This window comes from Carassius carassius, chromosome 47 (assembly GCF_963082965.1).
Source record: "Carassius carassius chromosome 47, fCarCar2.1, whole genome shotgun sequence".
NCBI lineage: Eukaryota > Metazoa > Chordata > Actinopteri > Cypriniformes > Cyprinidae > Carassius > Carassius carassius.
Window position 1 is genome coordinate 8165755 of NC_081801.1, and position 14171 is coordinate 8179925.

The 14171-nt window shown below is 35.6% G+C and overlaps 1 long non-coding RNA gene across 1 annotated transcript in view; it reads right to left on the minus strand.

The window, feature by feature from the left end:
* Positions 1-9207: 9207 nt before the first annotated feature.
* The window catches only part of LOC132130973 (uncharacterized), a 95411-nt gene continuing 90447 nt past the window's right edge, over positions 9208-14171 (minus strand). The window contains exons 2-3 of the long non-coding RNA XR_009428822.1: positions 10738-10906; positions 9208-9501 (exon numbers count right to left, since the gene is read on the minus strand). This is a non-coding gene — a long non-coding RNA (uncharacterized LOC132130973). The remainder of the gene's footprint in view (positions 9502-10737; positions 10907-14171) is intronic.

The window sequence follows — 14171 nt, forward strand, 5'->3', positions numbered from 1 at the left end:
CCTTATCTTTGTTTAAAACACACACACACACACAGTGTTGGGAAGGTTACTTTGGAAATGTAATAGGTTACAGATTACAAGTTACCCTATTTAAAATGTAATAGTAGTGTAACTTTTTTAATTACTTTAATAAAGTAATGTAACTAATTACTTTTGAGTACATTTTGATTACTTTTATAAATTTCTAATGAATGTTTATTTGCAACTGTTAATCATCTTCAACCATTTTACACCATGCAGGTTTAACCTTAAAGTAGTGCTCAATACTGTCAGACTTTCACCATCCTTCTTCACCTGAATTAAGATGATCACATTTGAACACATCCACCACACAATCAGACTTTAGTACTGCTTTTTACTTAGAGATTGATCTGAAGTTCAAAGCAGATTTAAAATCAAAAGAAATAGTTTATAGATACTGTTTTTGAAACCAAATCTTTGCATAACTACAGGCATCTAACTGCATCTAACAATGGTTTGGAGAAAAATAGTTAATAAAAAAATAAAAGAATATATATCAACTCAAATACAGTTATCTAATAAGCATGTGTCCTATTTTGTGTACTAAACTCCTGAAACATTGGTGTCTTTTTGAAACACTGCTGTCTCTTTGTATATGATATGATGATAGTTTCTCAAAATAAGTAAAAAATGCTCATGAAGTGACTGTTCTAGAGATTAATTTCCATGAGGGCCGGACTGGGGAAAAAAAATAGGCTGGGAAATCTCACACTCATACACCCACAACCCATTCTGAAACATGGACAACCCTATTTTTTTTTGGACCTGATATGAAAAAGATTTGAATCCTTAGGTTGGGGGACTTGCAACGTAATTAAGAGTTCTCTCCTGAACTGCACCTTCACTTCCATTATCCATCCATCTCTCTCATGACTTTAATAGGCCTACTGAAGATTTTTATTTGACTTAACCATGTTTTGTAAGTGCAATTTTGTTTTTTTGGCAAATGAATTACCACTTGTACTTATTTTTACTACAAATTCCATAGTTAAACCACGGTTAGTGCCATACCATAGGCTACATTAATTTTCCTAAGGGTTGTGTTTTTGTCTGCACTAGCTCCCCCTAAACCTATGATAAAATATGATGATTTGTCTGCTAACTTACTACTGTAACATTACAATAGATAATAATGACGTCGTTTATACAATATTTTGAGTGAGTGTGAGCAATGTGCTGCTGCTGTTTGACTAAGTAAACAAAGACAAAACTACATTAGCATATTTACAGATGAAACTGACTTGCACTGCAAACCCTGAACAGAAGTGTCGCTTCTCTGCTCCAGCTGTGCGCTTACACATCTCACTCCGGTCTCTCTCTCTCTCGCATTGATTACTCGGAGTCTGATCCAAACCGTTAGGCCGAGAGCGCGCGAGCCCAACCATTGCCAGTCACGACTAACCGATTCATGATTTATTAGAGATTTAATTATCGAATGGCGGATTCGGAAATAATCGCTTTAGTATATTCGGCCTGCAATTATACAATAACAATATTAAAGTAGAAGGCCAAATCGTCTGCCAGGCCACCGGGAATAGTCCCGGTTCTCCTGATGTCCAGTCAGCGCCTGATTTCCACAGACACGCAGAACGTGCAGGATTCATATTCAGTCTTTTTGCGGCTTAATATTCACAGACATCAGTCCATATCGGGTTTTGATTCAAGTGTACTGACCTACTTTTGATTTATTCGTCCAAAATGTGGCATATTGCGTCCGCGTTACAGGCTGAATTCCATTTTTATGACTGGATTCTACGATGTGTTTTCCCCGTCTCGGAGATTATGGGCCATATGTCTTAGTGCAATTTGGGAAAGAAATAAGCTGTATGTGGATGTGTGTAAATATTCAAATGTAATCCTCTTTGTAATCGTTACAATTTTCATAAGTAACTGTAATTTAATTACTCATTTTTTCTTAGTAACTGTAACTAATTACTGTTACATTTATTTTGTAATTAAATTACGTAACGCCGTTACATGTAACTAGTTACTCCTCAACACTGCACACACACACACACACACACATCTTTGTCCATTCACATGCATTTTCGGTTTATTAGCTTTGTCCGCAGTGGTGCATTAGGCAGCGCTTCGGCCATGAAGCACTGCGTGAGGCTCAGCCAGCTCCCCGGGGATCTTTCTATTTACTGATACTATCGGTAAAGAGCTCTGCAGAGGACACAACCTCCACCACCACCCTGCTTACAGATGCCAGGTCACGGCACAAAGATAGACTTCTTCACTTCTCTTGCTTCTGGACTAACGCTGCTTCTTTTTTTAGGCGGCCTGACGCAAGCAAGCACAGACAGGCTGACTGACAATGAGGCAAACATTACATGAGACAGTAGCTACTCCTGCTGCCTGAATCAATTGTATTGAATGTGACAGTGATGGGGTTCCGAAGAGAAGCTAGGACCACGGCGGATGTCGTTCTGAGTCGTGAGAACGTGCAAGTATTAGTCTGCTAATAAAGAAAAACACATGCACCTACACACAGTACCAAGGACACCCAAGCTCAGGAATTCGCCCTTCAAGCACGTTTCATGCTAAAGTTAATCACAGGGAAAGCGACTCTGGGGGTTTTGTTCAACAGCCTGTTCCTTCATCTCTGCTTGAGCTGGAATCATTAAACACATCCACTGGACAGTGAGGAGAACACACATGGCTTGTTTGTCAATTTCAGAGGGAACAGAGGCAAATCTGAGCTTAATGAAGAGAGGCTCACAGCGAGCCTTTGAAGTCACTAAGCCGGCAAGGCACTAGCAAACACTTCATTGAATGAGTTGTATGAGGTCGACTTAAGTAGAGCATCTCTTCTCAATGATGAGGAGAATTCTCTCAAAGCTCATGAAAGGAAAGTGGTGGTAATACTTCTACAGTATGCGTTTGAGTATTAGCGAGAAGGTGGAGGGAGAGAAAGAATGAATGGAGAAAAGAGAGGGTAAAAAAAGGAAAGGGTAGATGGAAAAAAGACAAATAATGATTTTACATAAACATGTGCAGTGTTGTTCCTTCCCTGCTGAAAAGATCAGAACAAAAAAAAACTGTAGACAGATCAATTTATTTAAATATCAAAAAACTAATTATTTATTATATATATATATATAATATTGCCAAATTGTCCTAACTAAGAAGCCCAAAGGTAACAGTGTCAAGGAACCCAAATTCCATCAGTGAAAAAAATGGAGAAAAAAATTACTTTGGGAGAAATCAAGCTCCATCAGGTAGCCAGTTCTCGGTATCATTGGAAAGTAATATTTCTCAGTAGTGAGGTGCTAACATCACTGTTCTTGAAGCAGTTAAGCTTACAGCTTCACTATTAGAAGAGATATTGCTGCTGAACACTGTTGAGAGACACACAGACTCTGGTAATTCACACCTGCTCCGGACAGCAACAATTAATCTCTTTCTCATTCATAACTGCATAGGACTGCATTAAGAACTGCATTACCAGTGGCTCAAACCTCCTTTACTAGCTCTAAAATGGTGTTTCTGAAATAGCAATAGCAATAGCTAATACTGGTAAATAAAATAAAATAAAACATACAAAAGTGTATAGCCTGAATGCACTGTACGTTGCTTAGGATAAAAGTGTCTGCTAAATGCATAAATGTAAATGTAATGTAAGCAACAGAGACTTGAGATGAGATACGTAGGAAATTAGTCCTACACTCAAGAACGTTTTAAGGGCAAAACCTGACAAATGTCTAAAAATACATCATCTGAACAATATCTTGAGGTGAGGTAACAGTAGTATAAGAGTGGAATAATTGACTCTGGGCCATTGAATTATTTGAAAAATAATGCTCTGCTTCGAGTCATGCCCACATTATTTATTACCTCAGGTGTGCTTTATTTTTCTAATAATTCAACAGCCTGTCGTCTGTTATTCCTTACAGAGACATGCAAACACACACACACACACACACACACATACAGTATTTGTGAAAAAACATTTTGAAAGTGATTCTAATAATATTTTCTTTGTTGTTGTAGTAGTGGTGTATAAATAAATAAAATATATAATAGATTATTATAAATAAATTATAATATTATATTAGAAATAAACAAATAAATAAATAAATAGAAATAAAGACTATACCAATGAAATGCTTTTTAGGATAGTCCCTACAATGCTCATCATACCAATTGTCCAATCAGATGCTTTTCAGAATGAGAATGTCCCTCCCTCTAATACCATAAAATGCCATATAATTAAATTACACTCTCATTTATATTCATATGCACATTAACAGCCAAACAGTTAAGCATTATATAATGTCTCTTAATGACCTATTAATGAAAACTTCAAGCTCTATAAGAAAATAAAGTGCTGTCGAATGAACCACATTGATTGAAGTTTGTGGCTTAGAGTTAGCCATTTCTAGGCTCTTTGTGGTGTGAAATGATTTGACCTGTGATGTTGCCCTCTTTAATTCTCCTGTCAGACAGCCAAAAGGTACTGTCACCTCTCCAACTAGACAAGAGAGAACCACTTAGAGTCAACAAATGAAAAGAGATGTAACAGGCAAAGAGAAATCCATACATGGCTTCAGGCTATGTTTTTATACATTTATGTATTCTACCTCACTTCCCCTCTTCTTAAGAATGTATTCTTCTCACAAAAAGCATATAAAAAGTCTGATGGAGAAGGAATGCCAAGCCACACTGGTTGAAGTGTAGTGTGGGATTTCTTGCGCCTGGGGACAGCCGTGTATGAAGGTTAAAAATGCAGAGCCGAGATTCGAAACAAGGTCAGGGGGAGTGTGAACAGGGAAAGCTTAAGGGCAACAGAGGATGAAGGATAGAGACACATATGGAATGATGTAGGAGAGTTTCAGACTGAATTAACCTAGGTGAGGGACTTCAAAAGGGGTGGGTGGTTTTACGATAGAATCGATTCTGTGGTTGTTAAGGGCTTCGTTCACAAGCTCATGACCAGAAACAGGGTTATTATGTATTGTGTATTAGTCAACCGCTACACTGCAGTACATGCTCATGTAATCTATCTATCTTACATGTTGAAAATTGTAGTCAGTAATGATATCAAGATTACTCATTTAAGGTTAAATATTCAGACTACTTTTGGGTTACGTTTGACAAAACGTATTTATAGATTTAAATGGCATTACTGTTATAAGAAAGCTAAATAAAATGTACGATAAACCATTAAGAGAGAGCATGCAAATAAGTTGTTAAATTATTGAAATGTTAACTTTAAATCGCAGGGGGACATGAAGTACCGTATTTTTCGGACTATTCGGAGTATAAGTCGCATCAGTCCAAAAATATGTCATGACGAGGAAAAAAACATATATAAGTCGCACCGGACTATAAGTCGCATTTATTTAGACCCAAGAACCAGGAGAAAACATTACCGTCTACAGCCGCGAGAGGGCGCTTTATGCTGCTTAGTGTAGACTACAGGAGCACTGAGCAGCATCTCTGGCAGCATAGAGTGCCATCTCGCGGCTGGAGATGGTAATGTTTTCTGTAAGTTCATTTCTCTCGGTTCATGTCAAATTAATTTTGATAAATAAGTCGCACCTGACTATAAGTCGCAGGACCAGCCAAACTATGAAAAAAAGTGTGACTTATAGTCCAGAAAATACGGTAAATATTTTAGGTCAAAGTGGATTGACTAACAAAAATTTTAGAAATTCTTGGATTGTCACGGCTTGTCGCGAGGAACACAGAAGAAGATGGAGAGAAATGTTCCAACATGAAGTTTAATGAGAATAGGTCAACACACACTAAACATAACAGTGACCGGACAATGAGTAACTGAGAAGGAAGAACTTAAATACACAGCTATGATGAGATGATAATGGGTGATAACAGATGTGATGACTAGATGAGTGTCTATGACAACTGATGACTGGCAGGAAAAGGGGTGGTGTTGGCGCAGTGGATAAGACACATGCCTTTGGTGTGAGAGACCCGGGTTCGAATCCACTGTGAGACACCAATGTGTCCCTGAGCAAGACACTTAACCCCTAGTTGCTCCAGAGGCATGCGACCTCTGACAAATATAGCAATTGTAAGTCGCTTTGGATAAAAGCGTCAGCTAAATGAATAAATGTAAATGTAAACTAAGAAAAAGAAACATATGTGACTAAAGAAAACAAACTGAGAGCCCATGAAAGAAAAACCAACTGAACCTAACTATCACATGAACCACATTTTTTAAAAGAGAATACAAGAATTAGAGAGAATCATTCAATTATGAATAAGTTACTGCTGTTGTGTGAATAATCCATAAAAATAACTGTAATCTGATTATGAGCATCTATAATTTTTACATTTATTCCTTGTAAAGCCAGTGAAACAGTATGAAACATCACTGCTCAACCATTCATTTAACCATGCATATGTCTATCTGTCTCTCTTGTTCTAGGCATTATCCTAATGTAGCATGCAGTTTAGGTACTTTGACTACCCCCCTATAGGGCTGAGCGTATCACCAGACTGACATCTCCAGGGGGTCATTCTGAAGCGTCACATTTGTTCTACTTTTTATTCCGAAACAGAATTCTCTTATTCATGCAGCCAGCTGTGCTACATGGAGTCTTGCTCACTCTCTCTCACACACTGCAGTAAAGTGCAGTTCCGAGCAGCTATGGACTGCCGGAGGGTCTGGTGCAATTAATTAGCTTCCGTTTATTGATATATGGTTTCCTCTTGAGAGAAAACAATGCATTCATCTCTCCTCCCTCACATCTCTTTCGATTTCTCTCTCTCTTGCTATCTTACTTTTTCTCGTGCACACTCACATACACAGGCGTGCAGGATAAGGACCAGTAACAGGCATTTGAAATCGCTTTTCTTCACAAAGCAGGTGAAACATGCATTTATTCTGAAACAACAGCCATTGTTCTGTTATTGACCACTCACCCAACAAAGAGCTTAGACCGCCATTGTTGAGCAACTGCAAAAGCAAAATGGCAACTGTGAAATTTCATGAACCATATTTATAGAGCCCTTCTACATTACAGATTTAAAGTTAAAATGAACTCAAAAAAAAAAAAAATTATAAAAAAAATAAAATCACTAGTGGCATTTAAAACCATTTTATTTATTTATTTATTTATTTATTTATTTATTTATTTATTTATTTATTTATTTTTGCATTATTTATTTAGACAAAACAGGGTAGAAAGATATGTAGAACCAGCCATTTTTCAGTTTTAGGCCATAACAAGAAAATAATTATTGGCTAATATTTAACAACCAAAATTTTGTGCAACAACAGTTTATAGTGGGTATGTCTGTCTAGATAAATGTTGTCCATACAATAAACTACGTAGTAGCAATTGTGTGAGCAATAGACCAAATGCAGTTATTAAATGTTGTAAATGTTACATTACAAAAATAAAATAGATTGTGAATAATGTACAACATTAAAGGCACATTATACAATTATACTGTATGTATGGGTCTATAAAGGTCTTAAAAGCACAATATTTAGCTTTGACCTTAAGTTCACATATTCTATGTACAGGACAATGCTTGATTTCTGTATTTGGAATGAAAGGTGAGGAAAACAAAAGGACAAAGAGATAGAACCTCTGTCAATCAATATCAATAACCATTCAACAATGCTCAGGCGCAAAGCATTGCATTGCCTGGCCATCATTTAAAAATCAATGTGGAGAGTGCATCAGGCTCTAGTGAGAAGTCTCTTATTACATTGTTCTTCCAGTCTCAGGAGGGACGCGTCTCTCTAACACAATCCTTACAAACATTCATCTTCTCTCCCGCTGGCATTATGATGTCATTACATTACACAGAGGTCACGCTAAGGCCAGGTCCAATGACTGCTTTCATTGACCAGGCCGTTCTTCAGGTCTTCATCAAAACATTAGTGAGCTGTTGACCCCTGACCCATCCTTCTCAGAACAACAGGCAATCGGCCATTGTCTGTTTACATACACCCCCACTGGGAAGGAGAAAAAAGGTAATTTACTGCTGTATGGACAAGTGCCAGTTCTTTTTTTCCATCCTTTTTTAATTAACTATTGCATGTGGAGCGGTTTATAATTAATTCACTTCATCAAGTGCAAAGCTGTGAAAAACGTATTGTTCATACAAGCATACTCTAGGCCACATGGTTTTAATGGACATAAAGGTTTGCTGAAAGAAATGTCAGGGATATTTTCATAAGAGGTGAAAAGAGAGAGATAGAGAGACGGGAGAAAGAGAGTGACAGAGTACGAAGTGGATGAAACGGTGAGAGCAAGCAAAGAGTGGGAGGGGAAGTCCATGCTAATTGGCGGTAATGCAGTCGTAAGCTTGTGCTGGCTTATCACTGATGCATGTCCAATTTTCAGACTCAAAGCGAAACGAAGAAAAGATGATTTCCTGTTTGTTTTACAGCTTCATACTGTTAAAATATGTATTGCCCATTCACAGTGAGAGCACAAAAAAACAAATTCATAGATATGTGTGTTTACATCATTTAATGCCTAATGCTGATTAAAATAATTAACATGCCAATTTCTTAAATACATATTTTGTTGAACATTTTCAAATAACTTAATTATGAATGCAATTTGAATATCTAAATAATCAAAAACATATTTTTCTAAATTGCTCCTTAAAATGATTTTGCAAATTTGCTTTAATTCCCATGATAACCTATGAAATTAATATAGTGTTTACATTTGCCAGGTTTGGTTTGATTAAAACAAACTCTAGTGCCATTACTCTGTTAGTGTGAACACTATCATCTGAACTTTGGTGTGCATCAAACAAGCAGACCCCACGTCCAGCCGAACTCTGGCACAGTTCAATTGATATATGAACACAAGATGGACCAAAGACATCAACACTAACCAAATTTGGACTTGATAATGCAAGATTCGACTTAAAAGGTCAAATGCAGAAGCATATCTGGTTCTTCTCATCATAGATGCTATATGTTGTCCCTTACAGTTCGGTAAAAGCATCTAAACCGCTGTTTCCTTAAAGCAGATCTCCATGTGTGCAGAATAAGAGTTTCTGGCACTGTTTTGACTCCTTTACGTATTTTGTAATCTTTGTGCGTTATAATCCTGTAAAATACCACCATATTTACACTGTTTTGGATGTTCAGTAAGTCAAATTGTGACCATCCATTTGCATTTTGTTTTGTATATTTAGGTTTAGGTTTACTATTTTTGCATTTCACAGAAGAAAAAAAAGTCATTTTGATAAGTCAATAATGACAGAATTTTTATTTTTGGGTATACATTAACTTTAAGACATGATCCATAAAATCTATAACCTTGGGTTTACAGGCATGTTGTGATGGTATCACGGACTGTGCATTATCAACAGTTCCTTATATCAATTTAGCTCTCATATTCTGCAGTGCATCCATCAATGATAGAAATAAAGTTTGTCTTTACAAAACAGTAAACAAACAAGCGTAATCTCCCATCTCAACCAACACGAAAAATAAATAGAAATTAGCAGCTAAATCCATGACCAGCATCGCCTCTGTTGAAAGAAGGGATAAATATTAGTTTGGCAATGGGAAATTGGCTGCATGAACCTTTTAATAACTCTGGTTTTAAAGCCTAGTGAATTTGCTCTATAAATAAACGTCTGCAAACATACACAAAGATATATATAAACACATACAGAAAAACACCAAGTAAGGTATAAGGACACATTATATTGATTAACCACTGCCAAATAAACCAAGTAGCACACACACACATAAAAAGGTAATTTACACTTAATACAAAGTCACATAATACAGTCAAGAAAATGTTCTCATATTATCCTTATTTCTAGAAACTACACATCCTCTAATAAATAGTGGCAGATGGTACTTTTATATTATTTTTATATTAATTAAAATTAAAAGGCTAATTATGTAATATATATATATATATATATATATATATATATATTATTTTATATTTAATAAAATACACACACAAATGTCTAAATATATAAATCATTATAATATTTTAATTTGGTGCTCAATTGTTATTTTTACAAAATAATTAATAATGGTTCTTATCTTTATCAAGGTTGCTACTTAATATTTTTGTGGAAATGTTGCTGTTTTTTCTTTTATAAATAGGACATTCTAAATAGCAGCATTTGTTTGAAACATAAATATTTTGTGATATTATAAATATATATACTGTCACTTTTCATCAATTTAATGTCTTAATAAAATTATTTTAATAATATTGCTTAACCCAAACTTTTAAATGGTAGTGTATCACAGTTTCCAAAAAAATATTAAGCAGCCAAAACATTGATAATAAAAATAAATGTTTCTTGAGTGCAAAATCAGCATATTAAATTATATTATTAAAAAATGTTTGACCAGTAAAACATGTGAAAAAAAAAATTATTTAAAAACTCCACACCAAAAAAACAAATCAAAATCACAAATATTATTAAGGGTATAATACATTTTCTATTTGGGGGATTTTTTTATTCAATATGTTTACTTTTTAATTAGCCATTTAATTTTTCATTTTCATTGTAATTATTAGAGAAATTTTAAGAGAGACAGGAAAATGTGTTACATGTGCACTTAAGTAATATTCATATTTTTATTAAAATTTCCAGTTTTCAGTCTTGTATCTCATTACTGTTCATATGTGCTAAGACATAATGTTTTTCAAACAGAATCTATTTACTTTTACATCCTTCAGTCTGGCGATCTGGATCGGATAAACTCATCCCCAAAAAGACACATCAATTCATTACCAGTCTCGACCTCGCAGGGAATCCAACACTGCCTCTGTGTTTTGATGTGGCCGATAATTGCACAATAGTTTCGAACCCCATCCCAATAAAGCTTTAATGGTCTGCTTGCAGCTCCAGTATTACTTCAGAGAGAAGTGAAGGTCTAATAAGCCTGCATGCTTTACGCTTTCTTCCTTCAAAACAGATTACATACAAACACATCAGGGATCTAATGACTATTCACTTTTACTTGTTGAAAAAATATATTCATATTGATGTAAAAAGCTGTAAAGTCTAATGCTGCGTTGATGAAGAGTGAGAAAGAAACATAATATACATAAACAGATACTATATGAAAAATTTGTATAAATATAAATTAATATTTTAATATTTTTTTTTACTATAGTATATAACTTATTATGAGTGAATAAGTGATTACATTTTTTTTACCGCTGTTAAAGAAAAAAAAAACCTTAGGGTTTATATAAGCCTTTCAAAATACTTTGAATTTACACAACAGAAACAGCAACATTAAAGTGCATTCTGCAGCAAATGACAAACACCATATCATAAAAGGGATTTATGCCGAATTTATTACTCTCCCTCTGCTTTTTGCTCTTGCTCCTGTGGCATTTCCATCAGAATCAAACTGTAAAGTAATTGTGCAGATTTGCAGAAGTCATCCTTCATGACGTTGTTTACGCTTTTCTGAGAAGAATAAAAAGCTTCCAGTTGTTCCTGAGAGGCGCACATTTCTTTTTAAAAGCTGATGGCTCCGTCTCAAAGCTATGAGAAAGGAATTTGTCCTTCACTCACAACAACAACTGCAGTGATTCTACTGAAATAAACAACAAATTCTAACCAGAAATCATAAATACTGCTCTTTAAACTTTTACGTGATGCAGTTTCTGTACTTTTAGGCATTCACATCAGACTTGTGTGACTTGTGTGTGTGTGTGTCTTCATGGAAAAATTGCTTCCTTTCCCTATGTCCCTCTCTATGGCTAATGGTACATGTAGAATGAAAGCCCTTATGTGAAGCTGTGGACTATGGTAACACCTATTCAATGGCACTCTGATGAGACGGCCTCGTCTATCACTGCTCAGCCAGGGCCAGGGCCACACAAGGTCAGCCTGTACTAATGACGCGTGACCGCTGCCTGCCAGAGAGAGAATGAGAGAGACAACAGCACTACAATGACAGAGAGTTTATGATATGACAGCCACATGTGAAGTAATGGAAAGAAATGACAAGGTGAAAACAATATTACAGAAGGATTATTAGAATCATCTTTAGATAAATTTTCTATGAGATCTTCATAAGTACTGTTGGAAATTACAACCAAGCCAGAGGCGAGAGGTCAGCTGCGAGGATAATCAAGACTTTGAACTAACCCTGCCCTATGAAATTTCTTGATGAACACAGTTTTCCTACTGAACAGGACATGATCTTGATTTTAGTCTGATAAGGATAGTCCAACCCAAAACTGAAAAATTCTTTCATTTACTCACTTACTAATGTCATTTTCTTATTTTGGTTGAACATTTTCAATCTTATTTTGGTTTCATTTTTGATCAGCTGGAGGATCCATCTTTGAGTAATGCTTCATTTTTCTAAATCTGTTGCAAAGAATAAACAATTTGAGTAAATTTGAGCAAATTTTCATTTTTAGGGTGAACTATATTTTTAATGTGTAAAGTGTTTTGTATGTAAAACGAGGCTAGAAAGAATATGTTTTATTTGTTAAGCTATTAAACTGCATGCAGCTATTGCACACACACATCACTGCAACAGATTGTTGCCAAACTTATCTTTTCATACTGCTCCAAAATTCTGTCACTCATAATAACCAGCTGTCTCCCTTAAACGTTTCCAGCCACTCCACTGCAAAAACTATTTACAAAAAAAAGCAACTCAATCAGGTGCACGTGATGTCATAAATGAACAGTATTGTGATGTAATTGCCAAGCACTTACAGAAAACATGCCTACATTTTGAATAATCTCACTGCTGTCTCTCTCTTTTATAACGTTTCCTTCCTCACATTATTATTCATAATCACAGTTTGAACTCCCAAAAGACTCCTGCCTCTCTTGGCGTGTGCACACGCGAATGTTCCGCTGATCTGCAATGTGTTTCACGCCTACATATGACTCGAAAAGAAGCACACTTTTGTTGCGCAATTATTTTCCTGAGGAGCGGAACACAGTGGCGCAATACATGAAACAAAACAGGTCCTCGCTGAATTGATTGGCAATTATGATAAACTGCCTTAATTACGGGGCCTAGCTCTCCAGGGGATATTTTGAGGGAGGTCTAGTTCTACAGAGCGACAGCTTTTCACTCGTTATTCTGCAGAAAGCGCCATCGCTGGGGGTCCCTTACCGCTGGAAGCACAGCTGGTAAAGAGTGACAAGGGAGACGCTTTGAGAAGAAAATAAAGACAGTTTTAGTTCTAATTGTGTGACTATATAGAGTGTCTATAGACTTCTCTATGAATGGTCTACCATCCCAAACTCCAATGATGTATTGTAAACATACCTCTAGCATACAAACAATGGCATATGCAGTTCAGCCGAGCATGTGCTAGAACATCATCATGCAGCGCTGCTTTTTATACATTGTCATTTGGTGTAATTTGCTAAACACAGCATGCACAGGTTTCTGTTGGGATGATTGCAAGCATACAGTCAAATGAATAAAGCTCTTGAAGGAAACTCGAGAGGGTGATATGGCAGGTGTCTGCCATTGTGTAAAAATAGAAAAAGAAAAAATCCAATCTATTAAAAATGAAATGAGTCCTTTGTTCTAAACAGTTAAACCTGATTTTGTGAAGGAAATTAGCATGTACTTTAGGTTTGAATACTACTTTATTCCCTGTAATGTGACCTGGTGCTCCTGGGGTCATTTAGTATTAAAAATTATTAGTAAATATAGTATGGTCCCTTTAAAAAGCGTATAGAAGCAGAATAGAGCTGTCACCAGTGGCTTTTTAGGACCATGGACAGCTCCTTGTGTATTTTTTAAATATGGTGTATATTATTGAAGTTGTGGCTTTTCCTTATAAATAAATGAATAAATAAAGATTATAAAAAATAATATTGTCTATACAGGTGAAGGTTAGTATGATCTTTGTAAAATGTCAAGTCAAATTTTCTATGTGATTGTGTTGACTTGTTTATCCATTTGTTGTCGCTTGTAGCATTTTGCAATGACCTGGATGACTGAGAATCTTTTAAAAACAACATTATTGCAATATGTTCCATATATTTAATCTAAAATGGAACCAACAAATGAGTAAACAAGAACACATAAAGCAGAAATAAAGTTTAGCTGACAAGTATTGTTTTATTGCCTTTAGCATTTTGGTATTATTATGCCAACATCATTGGCATGTTTTTAGCAAGCAACAAAATTTTCCTATTACATTACAGCTAATATCCTTTAAAAATGT